Source organism: Pezoporus flaviventris, unplaced genomic scaffold, assembly GCF_033815535.1.
Source record: "Pezoporus flaviventris isolate CSIRO_AGI_PZ_B2104156 unplaced genomic scaffold, CSIRO_AGI_Pfla_v1 ptg000007l, whole genome shotgun sequence".
In the NCBI taxonomy this organism is placed as follows: Eukaryota; Metazoa; Chordata; class Aves; order Psittaciformes; family Psittacidae; genus Pezoporus; species Pezoporus flaviventris.
Genome location: NW_026892555.1, coordinates 9,568,022 through 9,585,085, shown reverse-complemented (window position 1 = coordinate 9,585,085; position 17,064 = coordinate 9,568,022). Strand labels below are relative to the sequence as shown.

The 17,064-nt window shown below is 46.6% G+C and overlaps 1 long non-coding RNA gene across 1 annotated transcript in view; it reads left to right on the top strand.

The window, feature by feature from the left end:
• The first annotated feature begins 699 nt into the window (after nucleotides 1-699).
• Nucleotides 700-17,064, top strand: part of LOC133266298 (uncharacterized) — a 131,059-nt gene continuing 114,694 nt past the window's right edge. The window contains exon 1 of the long non-coding RNA XR_009742307.1: nucleotides 700-819. This is a non-coding gene — a long non-coding RNA (uncharacterized LOC133266298). The remainder of the gene's footprint in view (nucleotides 820-17,064) is intronic.

Genomic DNA, 17,064 nt, shown 5'->3' with positions numbered 1-17,064 from the left:
CGGTGCTGTGCGGGTCGGTGGTGTGCAGGTCGGTGCTGTGCGGGTTGGTGCTGTGCTGTGTGGGTCAGTGCAGGTCGGTGCTGTGCAGGTCGGTGCTGTGCTGTGTGGGTCAGTGCAGGTCGGTGCTGTGCGGGTCGGTGCTGTGCGGGTCGGTGCTGTGTGGGTCGGTGCTGTGCGGGTCGGTGCTGTGCTGTGTGGGTCAGTGCGGGTCGGTGCTGTGCGGGTCGGTGCTGTGCAGGTCGGTGCTGTGCGGGTTGGTGCTGTGCTTTGTGGGTCGGTGCTGTGCGGGTCGGTGCTGTGCGGGTCGGTGCTGTGCGGGTCGGTGCTGTGCGGGTCGGTGCTGTGCTGTGTGGGTCAGTGAGGGTCGGCGCTGTGCTGTGTGGGTCAGTGCAGGTCGGTGCTGTGCGGGCCGGTGCTGTGCGGGTCGGTGCTGTGCTGTGTGGGTCGGTGCAGGTCTGTGCGGGTCAGTGCTGTGCGGGTCGGTGCTGTGCTGTGTGGGTCAGTGCGGGTCGGTGCTGTGCGGGTCGGTGTTGTGCTGTGTGGGTTGGTGCAGGTCTGTGCTGTGCCGTGCCGTGCTGTGCTGTGCGGTGCTGTGCGGTATCGCGGGGCGGTCTCTAACGCGCTGCCCCGGGCTGCGGCCGCCGGCGGCGGGGGGCGGTGACGTCACAGAGCCGCTCGCCAGCACAACGTTCCATTGAGGCGAGCGCGTGCTCCGGCGAGCACATGGGCAGCGGGGCCCGCGGCCGCTCCGCGTCCCTGCGCGCTGCTCCGCGGCCCCGGCCCCGGCCCGCAGCTCCCCTTCCCTGGCAGGGCGGCGCGGTGAGTACCGGGGCTGCAGCCGCCGGCGGAGGTGGGGGGGGCGGTGTAGGGGGAGGTCGGTTACGTGGTGGTTGGGGGGTATTTGTTTATTTACCCCCTTTGCCTCTTTATTATTTATGTCTCCCGGTGGTCTTGCGGGTCGCGGCGGAGTTCACAGCTTAGGCGCGGGGGTTCGTGCGGGTGGGAGGTGGGGGGGGAAGGGAGAGAAAAGATTTAATTTCATCCCATCTCTGTATTTATTTATTTATTTTAAAAGCGCTGGGTCGACGGTGGGCTAAAAATAGCGATTGCCAGCCGAAATCCGTGCGGATGGGGAGGCGAAGGGCTTCGGGATGCCTTCCAGCGTAAAGAGATGGCCGCGGTGAGGGGCGGCGGTGTTAGGGGTCTTGCCGTGATCCGAAATGACACGGGGCAGTGTGACTTCCCCCCCTCCGCCTGGACGTGGGGTCTGTGTGTTAATGGGTGTTCCCCCCCCCCCCCTTGGCCTAGGGACAAACCGGTGTCGGGGGGGATGGTGTTTGTTTGTACCCGCTGCAACTGCGCGGAAAATGCGCGCTGCGCGCAGGCCGAGGCGCGGGGCTGCGTGCGGAGCCGGCCCTCAGCTGTCTGCTGCTGCCTGCGTGTGTATGCGGGGCGAATGGAGCTCTTAATGTGCAGAGGCGAGCTGTTCCGCTCGGGCCGTCGTTGGTGCGGGCCTTGGGGTTCAGATCTGGGAAGCACGAGGGCCTGAAGAATGAAAAGCAAAGATTCCATGGAGGCTCCAAAGACCGTTTCTACAAAGGGATTATTAGGCCATTTTTTCCTTAAAATGCTGGATTTTCCAAGTAGAACTTTAAAAGGCCACATTTTTATATATATATAAATAATGCTAGGATGTTTTTATTGACATTGTGTGCTTTAGGACTTTGGTCTCCATCTATTAAACTGTTGGTTGTTGCATCTTAAAATACTGAGTGGAGAAATCCCAGCGGAACCAATAACTGTATCTGAAAGATGCTGGAGGCCTTCAGTGGGACCTTTTTAATCCTGATCATGTTGACAAGTTTAGACATGTTTGCCTGTCCATGTATATGGTCAGACACAGTGAGTGGTGAACCCACACTAGTTCCTTTTTACTAAGATGTTTAAAACTAGACATTATATAAGTTATTGATTTGGAACAAAAGAGCTTTTCTGGAGGTATATTGGAACATATTAACCATTGCTAAGTATGAAGTGCATAATATGTACAGGTTATGGTTCTCTGAAATGGGAGTATTTATTTCTTCATAGAGCAGAATTACAGCCTCACTAATGTCATTCTGTGCCAGCTGGTCTGGTTAATTGTAAGAGCACTTATAAATGTAAAATATGAGGATATTAAAAAAATACCTAGCTCCGAAGCACTGACATCACTATAGGAAACAAGGATACAGTCTGATATTCAGTCATGTCTCATAAACATCCAGTTTCCTTTCTGTTGGGATTTTTTAAATGATTTCATAAATATGTATATTTTCCGAGCACGTGGACCAGTCAGATGCTCTTTTGTGCTGGGTGCTGCATATCCCTGATAAATGCCAGTTCACATCCCAGGGAGTTTCATGTGATCTTATACATACTTTGCATCATTTTAGAAATGCTCCTTTATTTATTTTTTTCCCTTCTCCCTTTTCTATCTTTCATAGCATTAGGTCATGAGTTGGGCTTACAGCTAGGTTAGTGTTGTTATAATTCCTATTGATCTGAATGTGCCTTTGTGTATTTTAAGTTATATTAAGGCAATTAGTTGTACAGGTGCAGTTTGTCAGCCAGTGGGAATGCCTCTATACCTGGTAGGAATAAAATCCACTCTGCATCTGTACATCTGGCATTCCTGGGAGAGGGGCTGGCTGGTCTGGCTGCTGCCAGCTCTGCCTGGGCGATTTTGCATCCTCTGCATCTGCCCGCTGATGTCCACACGTCAAGCAGCTCTGCAATAGCGAAAATAAGGAAGGGCTCGGGCCCACTGCCCTTGCAGGCCCATCTGTTGCAGGAATGAATTGTGTGTTTGAATTAGTTTATAAAAAGGGATATTGGCTCCCTGGGTGAACGTGCATGCTTGGAATGTAACTTTAGTGGGAGCTGGTGGCTTTCAGAGGCGATGGTGAGTTGTCGCTGCACTTGTGCAGCTCTGCAGTCGTGGTGTTCTCCCTCCGTGCCCCCGCCGAACCAAAGCGTGGGTTTTGGTTTGATTAAGGACTTAATCTGCTGATATTTGAGTTTATGCTTAATTCTTTGCCGGAGTCGAGCTGTATCGTCTTGTTTTTAACCAGAACGCTTTACAAAGAGGGTTTATGCTTCTGGGCTGCGTGTTTTTTGGTAACTTTTATGCGAAGAATTACTGTCAGGTGAAGTGACCGATAATGCCGATGCCATGGAGCAAGGCTAGGGATAAAAACCTCTGTATCTGTATACTTTTAACAGTGTATCTTGTGTTCATCTGTCACCTTTTAGCTGAACCTTTTAGTTTAGTGGGTTATTACTGTATCACTGTTTTCCTACAGGCCTCTCTCTTCAGGCTTTTTCTGTAATCATGCTGGTGCAGCTCTGCTAGGAATTGCAGTTTAGGGCTTTCAAGTATGACATCTTAATAAGAAAAAATACATTTCCACCCCCGCCCCCCCCCCCCCCCCCCCCCCTCCGTTGGTGTATATCGATAATAGTGCTGACAGGCCATGGGAAGGGAAATGATGCTTTTTGTGACCTGGGTGGTGTTTCTGTTGCTTGCAGGAATACGGAGGGTTTGTCTTTTGCTCCTGGTACATGGATTTAGTGAAAGCTGTGACAGGTACCCGTGCTGCAGTGCACTGCAGCTCAGAGCAGTGCCCTGCAGCTGTGTATCCATCAGTTCAGCAATAAAATAGGTCCATCAGAGCCCCAGTGGAGCCTCTGCACTGGTCTCAGTGTGTTACTGCTGGAGAGGCCGAGGTGATAGGCACATCACCCTGACCCCTCACTGCTGGCGCAGGGGGTGGTGGCATGGTCAGAGGTCCTGTGAGCCAGGAAGGGTGCAGAGCTGCAGACTGAGCTAGCAGAGAGGAAGATGCATGCATACCTGGTCAGGAAGCTTTCGCCTGCTTGCAGCAAGGTGATACAGAGCTATTTTAGGAGTACGGTGTGTTATTTTCTGTCTCCTTGCTGGCCGGTAGCTTTAGTACTGAACAACTGCATGATTCCTGGTGATATTTATGAGGAGTGAGGAGGGAGTAAAGACATAATCTGTGTTTTGGACACATGAGCATTTTGCATGGGGCACGTTTTCCCTCATCACGTCTGCATCTGTGCCTGAGCCGGTCCGTCTTCTTATGCAGCAAAGTGCTTAGTGCCCTGGCAAGTACTACAGCTGTACGATTGCACATGGTTTATTTATACCTGGAGGTGCAATGCCTGCTCTTTGCTTGCCTTGTTGGTACAGTTCAGTGGAGGACAGTGTTTTGTGATAAAGCAGTGTTCTTGAGTTTTTCCTGTTTTCTCTCTGGCTAGTGACAGAGGTTGTTTAGGACAGGGCTTGCTGGTGGTGCTTTCTTCCCATTGCTCCAAGGGTGACAGATGTGAAGCAGCAATATGATTACGTGGCACATCAGCTCCACTCAGCAGAAGACAGCAGTTTGAAGGGTGGCACAAACACAGGCATCGGCTGGGCACACGGAACAGTCTGTGTGGTTTGCAAGCATCCGCATCTGTACAACACCTAAATGCCTTTTTTCATGCATCCCTGGGTGGCATCATTCTTTATGTGAATTCAAGGTACAGGTGTGAATATTGATGTGGAGCTGTATCCTGCAAATCAGGGTCTGTTTGACTACCACACAGGGTTTCCAGACAGGTTTGTCCCACCCACTTTGATGCCTGTGCAGTCATATCTTCACTGCTATTGAATACGTTATACTTGTCAGCAGATACTGCAGTTGCATCCCCCATCACTTGGAAGGAAAAATGATGTGTAAATTGATGCTGGTATAGTACATCAGGCACTAAAGGGTTCTCGAATGCAGCAGTGACAGGCAGAACTGTAACCAGTGCTTGGCAGATAATTCATATTAGAAATTATGGCACAGGTCTTTAATGGCAAGGGTGGTTAGCCACTGGAACAAATTGCCAAGAAAAGGGGCAGATTTTCTCAGTCATTTCTGTCTTAACATTTGAGTTAGAAAAAGCAGTAGAAGAAGTTTTGTATAAAAATTATTGGGTAGTTTCCTGCAAATCAGCTCACTAGGAAGTCCCTTGATGGAAGCAGGGATGTTTGACCATGACACCCCGCTATAATGTTGGGCTGTGCAGGTGTTAGGAGCCAACCTGTGCTGTTGGAGATGGGTCTTGCAAACCACCCTGATAAGAAATAGCAACCTAAAGCCCTGGGAGGACTGTGCCTTTGCATGGGGGAGTGACATTGCCATGATATGGTTTGGAAGACAGCGTTATGTCACCTCTTTTGCATGCCTCAGTCAGGAATACCCGATGCCAAAACGTGTGTGAGGCCAAGAGGTGACTTTGTGAGCTTCCCGAGGGGAGAGGATGGCATCACTGGTGTTCTCATCTACAAGTGGGGTGCTGGGGCTACAAATGGATGGCAGGGAAGCCTAAAGGAAACCCCCAAAGGCTGTCCCTGTTTTGGGTACAGATGCGTGTACTGCAATAGCAGACCTGCAGACTGCTTCCTTAGGGGCAAGTGGAGTGCAGAGGTGGTGGGAGAGGCAAGACCACATCTCATTACATAGTTTATTATGGAGGCCCTCAGTACAATGCGGGTTGTGCTGGGAAGCCCCACTCTCTAAAGCAGACCAGTGCAGGGATTTTAACATGGAAAACTTCAGTCTAGTCCTAAGCACCCACTATTGTCTTCCTTTCATCCAGCTTGTATTGTCCAGTCCACTTCTCCCTGGCTTTCTCTGAGTGCTATTGGACTGCTTGCCTTGAGTCTCAGGTCATTTTGTGCTTTTCCTCAAATCCCAGAATCTGGATTTAAGAGATTGCTTGCCTATTTTCCTCTTAATCAGAACTAAAACTTTGATCTTTTCACCAGTGCTGTAGGGGCAACATCTTGTGAGGTCCTGCATAAATCTCAGCCAGGGCTGGGGAGCTATTGCCAGTAACTTAGGAGAATTTTTACTTTAAAAAAGGCAATAACTTGTGACTCCTGTTTAACACTTCCTGTTCTGACGCCTAGATTTGATCATACTGCAAACATCTCTCCTTGAAAATGTCCCTTGAGCAAATCTCAGCCAAAATAAAATGCATTGCATTGCCTTGTGCAGTTCCCTGCCCAGGTAAGGAGTGAGCGCCAAATGCGTAAGTGGAAGGGGCTTGCAGGCTGTGCAAGGAACGAGTACTGCAAGAGGCTGGAGGGTTACGGCCTGTGTAGGTATAGGAAAGGTGGCTTTTCCTGGCCAGCTTTCAGCCATGTGCCGTGTCCTTGCAGCTCTGTGTTGTATCAGGTATCTCTGTTCCCAGCAGTGATGCAGTGCTGATGTACACGTGATGCTGTGTGTGCTGGCTTACATAGTAGAAACAGCAGCTGTGAGCGCATGCCTGAGCATCTGTGTTGTCGAGCTATGGCCAAAGCCCAGGCTGTGCTTGAGCCCTTTGTTACATCTCCTCTGTGTTGAAAAAGGCCTAGCATGGGCCTTTCTTTGCTAATATTAAAGTTTGGTAATATTATTATTTATTATTATTATTACTGTTATTACTGTTGTTGTGTAACATTATTATTATTATCATCATCACTATCATTATATTAACTGTGTTGGAGACCTAAAGCTTATTATATGTTAATGCATTCATACTAGAGTAGTCTCTAGCTGTGATGTACCAAAATCCCTTTATGCTTCAACTGGTGTTGTAAATAGGTATCACACCTATCAGTTCAGTGTCCTGTAATTTAGCATGCAGAGCTAATAGCTACCATACATCCTTCTGGAAATATTTAGTAATGTTTCCTGCTCTATTTACATAATAATGGGTTGTTTGTTTGGTTTTTTTTTTCCCTTCTTCATAAGAGTAGGAAAGTCTGAAATAAATACACTTTCCTAGACATGTCCTAGATATGGTCATGATGGGAACAAAGGCCAAGAGCTTTGTGCTGCAGCACAGGCAATTGAGATGCTGCTCAGGGGTTTCAGATGATCGTGTTTGCTGTATGAATTGCTGGATCATTTGATTTCCAGGTATCGCCCATCTGGCTCTGGTTCTCCTCAGTTTGCTTTTGGGGGTGGGTTGGGCAAAGCTCTACATTCTTCTTGAATGTTAAAAAGGCTGATATTAGGTTATATAAAAATACTAACAAAAAAGTACACGTGTTTGATGTTACAGAGGAAAATAATTAGCCTTTTTTACAAGCTGGGAGGTTGGACTGGAGACCCCAGAGGGTTCTTCCCACCAGCACTTCTATGTTTCTGTGGTAACGGGAAAAAACTGGAAAGCTGAGCTCCAAGTCTCTGTTTGTAGAACAAGATGGAAGGAGGCCCAGCTTTTGTGAATGCACAGCATGAGTAAATGTGATTAAGATGAGAAGGTTCAGAGGGGGAGGAAGATGTTGCTCTTTGCAGTCCGAGACACAGAAGCAGTGAGAAGTTCATCTTGAGATGTTTTCTTTACCTTGGTTAATTAGTATAAAGACCCACTAGTCCTGCTTGTTATGAGTGGCTTGGAGAGTTGGTGGAGTTCCCAGTGCTCATTCATGGGTAGGATTTGGGGGCTTTGCCCTCAGCAAGCCATTTCTACTCCTTCCCTTTCCTCTCTTCTTTCCTCTTTCACCTGCAAACACGTTGGGGCAGATGTTGTCTCTTGTATGGTTGTTTGCAGCATAGGACAGCATCAGAGCGCTGATGTCAGGTGGACCCTGAGATCTTCACAGGGATGGTTGAGGTTCTGAAAGTCTGCTTGACAGGGTCAGAAATGGCAACAGTGACTTCCGTAGGCTGCAGTGTTTGAGGGGGAGGTCTGGTGGCTGCAACCAGCGCAGCTAGAGAGGAAAAAAGGTTTTAAAAGCTCCTCACCAAGTAGCTGTATGTTGGAAGTGGAAGTGTTGAAAGTCTGCAAGTAAGACTTTCCTTAGTTCCCAGCTTAGTGTGACAGATAAATGTGAGTCTAGCTGCTTTTTATCTTCCATAGCAGCATTGATGGCCACTCTTCATATGGAGGAGGAAAAGGGGAAGGGAAGTTTGCAGTAATCTTAAAATTCTGATTTTAAAGATAAATGTATCAGGTCCGTTTTACACGTTACTAGGTGGTAACTTGAGTGTAAATATCTTTGAGTCAGGCTGTAGCCTGTTCAGAGCGCAAGATGTCCATTAGCATAAGGTATAACATTATATTACCTGGTGGTGTAGCCTGTACACCACTGTTTGTACCAGGCTTTTTTATCTTCCTTGTAAATCTTGATGACCTAAGAGACTTGTAGCAAAGACCTTACTTTGCAGGGTGTTTTATAGTAACTTTTAGTAAGTATTTTTCTTGGGTACTTTTGTGAGACAAATTGCAATAAATAGCATTTCACTCTGTCCATCCTTCTGTTAAATAACTAATACTCCTCATGGAGCAAGGCAGTATGGGAAGGGAATGTATGGGAGGGATTAAACAACCTGCAGCTCTTTGTGCCTATCCACCATGATTGGGAGAGCTCACAGTTGGCCTTGCTAATACGTTTCACCTCCTTCTAATTACATCAGGAGTGCTAATATTCATAGTGACAAACACTTGTATCTTGTTCTTCTTAGAAAATCTGCATGTCAAGCATGTAAACATGCAGTTGTCTCCATTGTGGCAGCAGAAAAGCAACTAAAGCTCGTGAAGGTACAAGATGCCATTAGGGCTGGGGCTGGTGTGTGGGATCCCGAGAGCCATGCTTTCTTGAAAGTCTTGGAAATCTGGGTTAAATCTGTTTAAGGCCTCCCTGAGGTGTGAAAAAGCCTGCAGACCTATGAAATACTGCTCATAACATAAATATTTCATTTGAACATACTAAGGGTTTTCACTGTTCATTAAAAGTTGGCAAGTGTTAAGGCAGCATGGAGCTGTGATATCACTGCTGGCTTGGCTGGCACAGTGGTCTGTCCAGAGAGGCTCCTGACCTCCCTCCACAGCAGCAGGCCGTAGTGGCGCCTGAAGAAGGAGCTTGAAATCTGTCTGGGCCCTTTGGGGTGGTTGGTAGCACAGGAGAAGTGATGAAGTTGCCTCCTCCCACTGGTCTTCTCACTTGGAGCAGTAGGTGACCTGGCCAGGCAACCCAGGCTCAGGTGACCATGATGAGAATGATCCATAGCGCAGGTGTTGCCAAGGAACAGGGTTCTCTGACATTGTTGCCTCATTGGTGAGGCAGGTCTCTGAGCTCCAGCAATGCAGAAGAGAATCAGGAAGTGGCTGAAGAGTCTGCCACTGCTGTGGTGCTGGCTAATGATACTTTTCCACAGCTGGTCAGTTCAGTTGGTGGGCTAGGAGCAGTCTTGGGTTTCATCTAGTGATCAGCTCTTCTCTAGCTCCTCTGGTGTGATCTCTGATTAGGAGGTGTAGCTTCATCTGGGAGAGTTCTGGTCTTGGACTTGACAGTCAGTATTCGTTGGCTTGACAACAGCAGTGGCATACCTGTGTAGGGAGCCTGCAAGTGAAGTAAGCTCCAACCAGTCCAGAAAGCTGCAGCCCATCTCTGCCATCGCGTGGGCAGCTTTCAATGTCTTTCTATGCTGGCTTCCATTGGAAATACATATTCTCTTTTTAGGGTGCTCCCTGTATTGCTTCAGCTAGCAGAAAGACTTCTTAAAGCTTTGTGCCAAAGACAGTACTAGCTTTCTGCAAGGAAATGAAGCTCTGCTCTAAAAGAGTCCAGTTTCACATGGACTGGGCAACCCCAGGAGAAACGGACTATCACAGGCCTCATATTATTCTCCAAGTTCAAGGTATGTTGAACTGAAGGTTCTTTTTCTAAATGTATAGCATCATTTTGTATAATGTTTAAAGACAGTTAAGGAACACACAATCAAAACAAGACCGCTGGGTTGGAGGAAAGAGGAGAAGTAACATTTATCAGATGTTAGTTCATCACTTAGAACAGTACCTGAAAGACAACCTGGTGACTCCTGTAGTGTTCAAACTGAGCATTGAGGAAAATACATTTGTCTGTAGTTCCAGTTACCTGCAGTGATTTGAGCCTTTTCATAATATAAAAGAAGTTATGAAATAGCAAGATTGAGATATATCTGTGCCCAGACATCCTTAACTCTGCCCTTCCTTTATTCTCTTCACCCCTTTCAAACTAAGGTTAATTACCAGGAATTTTCTGCAGCCACAAGACAGATTTGTAATACCCTGTAATATTAACAGGTCAAAGCAAGCTGGTTTATCTCACAGATGTGTGAAATGTTAATTTATTTTTTCTAATTATGCTGCCTTCTTTATCACCTTGTGGATGTGCTCATAGATCCCAAATTAATTCATATATGACTTTTGGTCCCCATTTGCTTTGTGTGCCCTCAAATGTGATATTTAAACAAACCAGCAGTCAGAAGAGGAATCGTAAAGTTAAGATTATGATGGACATTGTGGCCTCGTTAGTTAGGGGTTGTTCTCTGTGTGGTTTGATGGATGTGGTGGTTCTGATGTGGGTTACTACTTATTACTGGTTGTTTCGGTAATGGGGGATCTTTACAACAATCTCCATTAGTGGTTTAAGTGGGATTTTTGGAGAACAGGGAATGGGTGGGTGTTTGCTTGTGCTCTGTTGTGGTTGACCCCTTCGTAGCTTCCTGTCCAAAGCAAGACTTAGATGTGCCTGCCCATCCAGGATTGCCATGTATGGTGGTGAGAAGATGCTGTTGCCTCTGGCATATCTTTTGCTCCACTCTGGTCAGCCTGCCTTATTTGCTTGTATGTTCTATCTATATCTTGGTTTTACCCTAGGTCATTGGGTCTCTGGGACAGAGGCTGGCCTTTCTATTCTATTTTTATATAATGGCCAGCAGAGGTACATTTGGTGTCTCAAGCTCTTGGTGGTGCTGTATGTAATGCCAATAATTATTAGCACTGATATTCCTTCTGGGGATCTGTAGATAGCTGTGCACATGATGGAGATAAGATAACCATAAACGTGCTGCTGTAGAGTGTATTTTCTTACGTGGCTTATGTGTTATTTTAGCTTTGAATTTAGCACTAAATGTGGGAGTCAGCTTGGTACAAGAAGTGTATAGAAAGCATCTGCAGGTGAAAACTTTCTTTGCTGACCTGTCAGAGCCAGGGGCCGCTGGGGAAGTCTTTGTTTTTATTTACAGCAGTGTAGGTAAAGCACAGCACGGTTTTTCTGCTTGTGCATGTATGTATATATCTATATTCACAAAAACTTTATTTGTAATTTTGTATCTACACAAACGTGTGAAAGGGTCATTGCCTGTTTAGCTCTAACTTTGCTTCCTCCTCCTAGTTTCCCTCCACTTCTCTTTTTCTGTTCCACTTCACATTTGAGTTTTATGTGGTGTTTTTTATAGGCACATTTCCTTTTTTTTTTTTTTTTAATTACCTTCTTTTCCCTTTCTTTCCTGTTCTGGTTTTCCATTCTTTACCTTATTGTCCACATTTCTACTCCAAGTCAGTTTATAGTTTCTCTTCTGCCTTGCACCTCCTTCACCTCACTGGGGCAGGTTGGCCAAGCCCCCTGTCAGCATCTCTGCACACCTCGAGAGTGCCCCAAAAGGCAGCTGTGCCCCTTACTGAAAGAAAAAGGAATAAGGGAATTGGACCTGCTCTCATTTCCCGTCTCTCTAAATGAGTCTCAAACTGACAGTTCCGGCTTCCCTCGCCTGCTCTGGGTTGCGGCTGGTGTGGCCAGCTAGATGGTTCTTAGATCTGATGGTTAAGAATAAAACTAGGACTTATGGTCATGGTGCTCCTCCCCTGCATCCCAGGCTCAGTGATAATTCTTCCTTGGTGGCTGCAGTCTGCACTCCAAGCCCAGGCTCTGCATCCCTGCTGTTACCTTTCTTACCTTCCTGCTGCTAATTTTAGTAACCTTCTGGCTTCCTGCAAGCTCAGGGCTTTTCCACCTGGCTTGTACCCTGTTTCTACTCTCCAGAGGGATGTGGCTTCAGTTTGTCATGGTCCTGCGAGGGCTGCTATGCCTTGGTGCCTCTTGGGTGCACGACCAGTTGAGCAGGCAGATTTGTGTGTGCATCAGTGATGGCTGGATTCAAGCAATTCCCATCCCCATAAGAAAATGCTGCCTGGAGAGAGAGGAGGCAGGCAGCAGTGCGAGCAGCGGGGCTTTTAAATGGAGCTGTGGGCACATCCTGCACAGTGCTTCCTGCTTCTGTGCAGGCAGTGAGTGCTGTGAATGAAGCACAGCATCTTTTAGGGGTCTGACTTGCAGACAATAAAGCCGAGTGTTTTGACTGCTTCCAGTTATAGAAACAGAGGGATCTGAAATCAGGAAATGCTTTGATGCTGGCGATCTGAAGACCACGCTCAATATCACTTGACAGCAGACATTTTATTCTTGGCCACATCAGCCTTGCAGCAAGCCGGTTGGTTGGGTGGCTTTGCTTGCACAGCTTTTTTTTTTCTCCTTTTTCCCCCCAAAATCCCAGGACTCAGCATTGCATTTCCCATGCTGGAAATACGATGCTTCCCAGCCCCGGTTTGTGGCATTGGTTTCTTCAATGGGTGGCAGTTCCTGAATCTGTCTTCCACAGAGGTCAGGTTGGGTGAGGTCTGTTCAAGGAAATGCATCTGTGGAGGGGACTTTTCTTTGGATATATGGAAAGATTTGTTTTCTTTTTTGGAAAGATGTAACCTGAACAGAGAATTATAAGGAATGTCATCAAGGTAAATAAACAGAACTCAAACTCCAGCCTGTCCCCTGATGGCAATATGTGACGCTGCTTATGTGAAATGTGAACACTCAGTGTCGTGTTTCGTTCAGGATGACTCTTCATTTTTCTTTCTTCTTTTTTTTTCCCATCTTCAGTGCAGACCGCATTCATAAATGTGAGTCCCGTGCCATTCCCCCTTGCCTCTCAGCCCTCAGGGCATGGGCTATTTCAGGCCAGGCTCATAACCTGATCCTGCTGATGACCCTTGCACCCAAGGACCATCTAGTGCCAATTGTTAGGGTGTGTTGCTATTTTCAAGACACTTGGGCCTGATCCTGTTTCCCTTGCACACCCAAATGGGACTTTTTTTCCCCTGGTTTAATTTGCCTTGGGAATGGGTTGTTTATCCACTCTCAAGTTTGGTACTGTCAGTCCATCACACACGTTCGTAGCACCTCAACTTCTGTGGTAACTGCAGACACTGAGTGACACTGGTTGACTTGGGGATGCAGATGACCTTGCCATGGAAAGGATAAGGAGCAGGTCATGGCTGAGGCTGCCTGGCAGACAGCTTTTTTCTTTAACGCCAGTTCTACTTAGCGTAGAACTGACACCATGCTGGGTGTCCCGGGTTCAATGGTGAGGCTTGTGGTGCTGCTGGTCCCACGTGTTTGGACTCTAGTGCGGTAGACTTGCTATACTGGGTCAAATGCTAATGTTTTTCTGAGGCAGCATGCTGCCTCTGGCCCTGGTCAAAGGCAGATGTTTAAGATGAAAAAAAAGGTGGTTGAAGGTGAAATCGATGGCTAAAAAGTAGCCAGATCATATGAGCAGTTTTCTACCAAAACATGCCAAGCTGAGGCTGGCTTGTACCCAAGTCATGCCTGCCCAGTGGAGGGCTTGGTGTTGAGTTGTAGGTGGCAGATTTCAGCTAGTTTACAGCATCTACACAAATAAATCTCTTTTTCTCCTGTTCAGTATCTAAGTGTGTGGCCTTTGCTACTTGAGTGTCTCTTTTAAGCAGCTGAAAAGTTTTTCTAAGTGAAATATGTTTCTAGGCTGCCATAGAGAGATAAATATAGCTGGTGAATTGAAAGAAGGCCATAGTATGTGTTATGTTGCCTTACCCAGCCTTTTTTCTTTTTGTGGCGATTCTGTGCTAACTCAAAATGGAAAACCTCCCGAAAGATGTTATTTTTCCCGTTGAGAGAAATTACATGACAGAATGCCATTCACTGCCATACGCTGCAGCCAGTTAAAGATTAAACCCTGTGCCCCTCTTCTTGAGCCCAGCGCTGTGTGTTTGGAAAGCAGGCGGGCTTGCAGCTGAGCCAGCTCTAATAATAATGATTCATGTTGAAGAGCACAGAGCAGCCTGTGATTAGCAAAATAATTATTGCACAGTGTGGAAGTTGAGAAGTGAGGTTTTGACATGGAATGCTCACTGCAGCTGCCTGGGGAGGCAGTCAGCTCATGTCACCCTACTGATGTTCTCTGTGTAAAGCTGGGTGCAAGAGCCACGCAGAGCAAAGCGCACTTGTAAAATGATGATGCTTTTGAGACTTTCCAGTAAATTCTGATGAAAAGGCAGCCAGAAACCTTGTAAATAGGAGTTTACACTGTGCTCTTCTCCCCAGGGTGATATTTCATTTTTAGGAGGTTTTGATGCAGTTGTTGGATGTTCTCTCTGCCAGGAGACCAAACTTTGACTAGCTGTTAGCTCTAGGACCTAACAAATGGGCTAGGAAACCTTCCAAACTTCTCCTTTATGGTGCTGGTTCAGATTCAGCAGGATTGAGAGAGACATCTCTATTATATGATGCTTCTCTGACATAGAATCATAGAATAGTTAGGGTTGGAAAGGACAAGATCATCCAGGGATGTCTCACACTAGACCATGTTGCCCAAGGCTCTGTCCGTCCTGGTCTTGAACACTGACGGGGATGGAGCATTTACTTCTTTTGTCAACACGTTCCAGTGCCTTACCACCCTCATGTATAAAACCACGTTGGTAGGCTCATAGCTGGTGACTCTGCCTTAAAAACCAATCTGCCTTGATGCAAAACAGCAAACAGGGCATTTTAAGCGTGCTTTCATCTCTTTGCTTCATTAGCAAGGTCAGGGTTTGTCCCCAGCCAGGCAGCAATGTGGCAACATGCACATGTGGGTGCCATTGGCTGTCATCAGTGTGAGGCTTCAAGGCAGAACTCACCTTGGGAACGTGCACAGGAATTTGGGATGAGGGGCTGTTGGAACTGATCCAGCCCCCAAAACAACCAGAACTTGTGAAATGCTTCCTAAGGACGGTGCTAGGATGGGTATCCTCAGACCCTGGCTGTGGATGGGCCTCTGCCTGGGCTGCTGTCTACATTTTACGAATAATTTATATACAAATAAATATTTGTACCATTTGTACCAATTTTTACCAATAGAAATAAGTCTTTAAAAAAGTCAGGTTTAAGCTAAAATGAATATAGGGTACTCTTTTGGGTTGCAGCAGTTTAACTGAAGCCTAGTAGACTGTAGATCTCTTCCAGACTGCCTCAAGTATTTGCATAGGGCTCATACAAATAAGGCCCTGATTTTCCCTCCATGATGCTTGCAACCATAATAGACAAATAATAGTGATTAAAAAAAAAGTGCCTTAATTAAGCTTGCTTTACTTGAGGCAAGGAGGGGGAGCATCCTTTGATCTTTCCCAACCTTTGATTATTTTGTGATTTTGTGTTTTCTTTCCTATCTCTTCTGTTGACAGTGATCAGAAGGATGTGTGTTCACGTGTGTATGTGCATGTGTGGATACACATACTACACATTCACACACATATACCTGCTCTTTTTGTGTATTTTAAAGCACATACATTTTTCCCCTGTGTCAAAGACAACTCGTGTTGTCTGCATGCAGCAGGACAAGCTGTTGAGTTAATAACACCATATAAAGTTCAGGAAAGCCCAGTCAACTTTTTTCTAATAAGAGGATATTCTGGTCCTCTTGATAATGAGCCCCCATTGTAAACTCATTTTGAGTCACAGGTTTAAATCTTTGTTCCAGTGGAAAAGATTTTTGTAGGCAGCCCAAACAAATTCCTGGTGGTTTTTTTTTTAGCAGAGTTGCTTAAAATAATGCAGATTCTGAATCGGAAGAGTGACTCCCAAGGGAAAAGAGAAAAGTTGAAACAATACAAATCATGGTTTGGTGGCACAGACCTTTCGTCCCACCCTAACCCCTGATAGAGATTTGGCAGGGGCAGCAGGCTGGGTTTCCTCACTGTGAGACACTGCATGCTTGCCATTGTGCTGTGCAGTTGGGTTTCCATCTTCTCTGCTGGTGGTTGCCCCACTTTTGTTTTGGGGATGCCAGAATATGACTTTGGAATTAAAAACTATGCCAGTTTTATGTAGATTTATTCCTGCTGCTTCCTGCATCCCTCCTATATTTGCAGGAAAAGGCTGTTGTGGAAAATATGCCAGTGTTTTGGAAGCGTGCTAGCCCCATAGTTTTGTTTTTTGACCTCTTTTTCCTTTACCTTTCTCTGTACTGTGAGTAGGACATCCCTAAACAGTCCTATAGCTCTTCCTACCTATCCTTCACAGCATCACCTTTGTTTTCAGTGGCTGGGACTGCTATGTCAGCAGCATCCCTTGGGATTATGATTTCATCACAACAGAGCATGCCTTGAGACAGTCTACACCTCAGGGAGGGTGTGAGTTGTGTGCTGATGAGGTGGTGGGTGGCTCACAGGTCAAGATGAGCTGGGAAACCTGTCCTGATTTTCCAGTGCTGTAGAGCACTGGAATGCTCCTGGATGCATGGTGTGTTTTGCAGGAAGCATTGCAGCCATGAAGCTCAAAGCTCTTGAATCGGCTTTTGCTCTTCATTCCTGAGAAGTGCAGTGTTGAAAGGTGGCATGTGTAGTTATCTCCATCTCCTCATCCAGATGCTGGTGTTGGAGCTGGTGTAGCAGCTGGTACCCCTCAGATGTATGTGGCATTGCCTTTGCACCAGCTGTGCTGCAGGTGATGGCTGTGCTGCTTCCAGTGTGCTCCTTCCTCATCCTTGTTGGTCTTTGGTGGGGGACCTTCTCCTGGCAGGTGGGAAGGGCTCTCCTCTTCACTGGCCCTAGCTCTAGCGTTGCATACCTCTGCTTGTACGCAATTCGCTTGAGCAAACAAGAGCTCCATTTTCATTGCTGCTTTATCACACAGGAATGACAGCTGTGGTGTAAAGAGCTTTTGCACTGCACAGTTCCTTGGCTTTGGGTATTTCCTTTGTTCTCCTGTCTCTGTTACTGAAGCATCTTTCCAAAACTAGAAAGTGAAAGCCATGTTAGTCTTTCCCTTAAAACAGTCCCTGAGCATGGAGGAATGGTGAGGTTGGCATCTGGAGCTGGTGTATTTAGTGTTAATGATGCCTTTAAATGATTGTCCTTGCA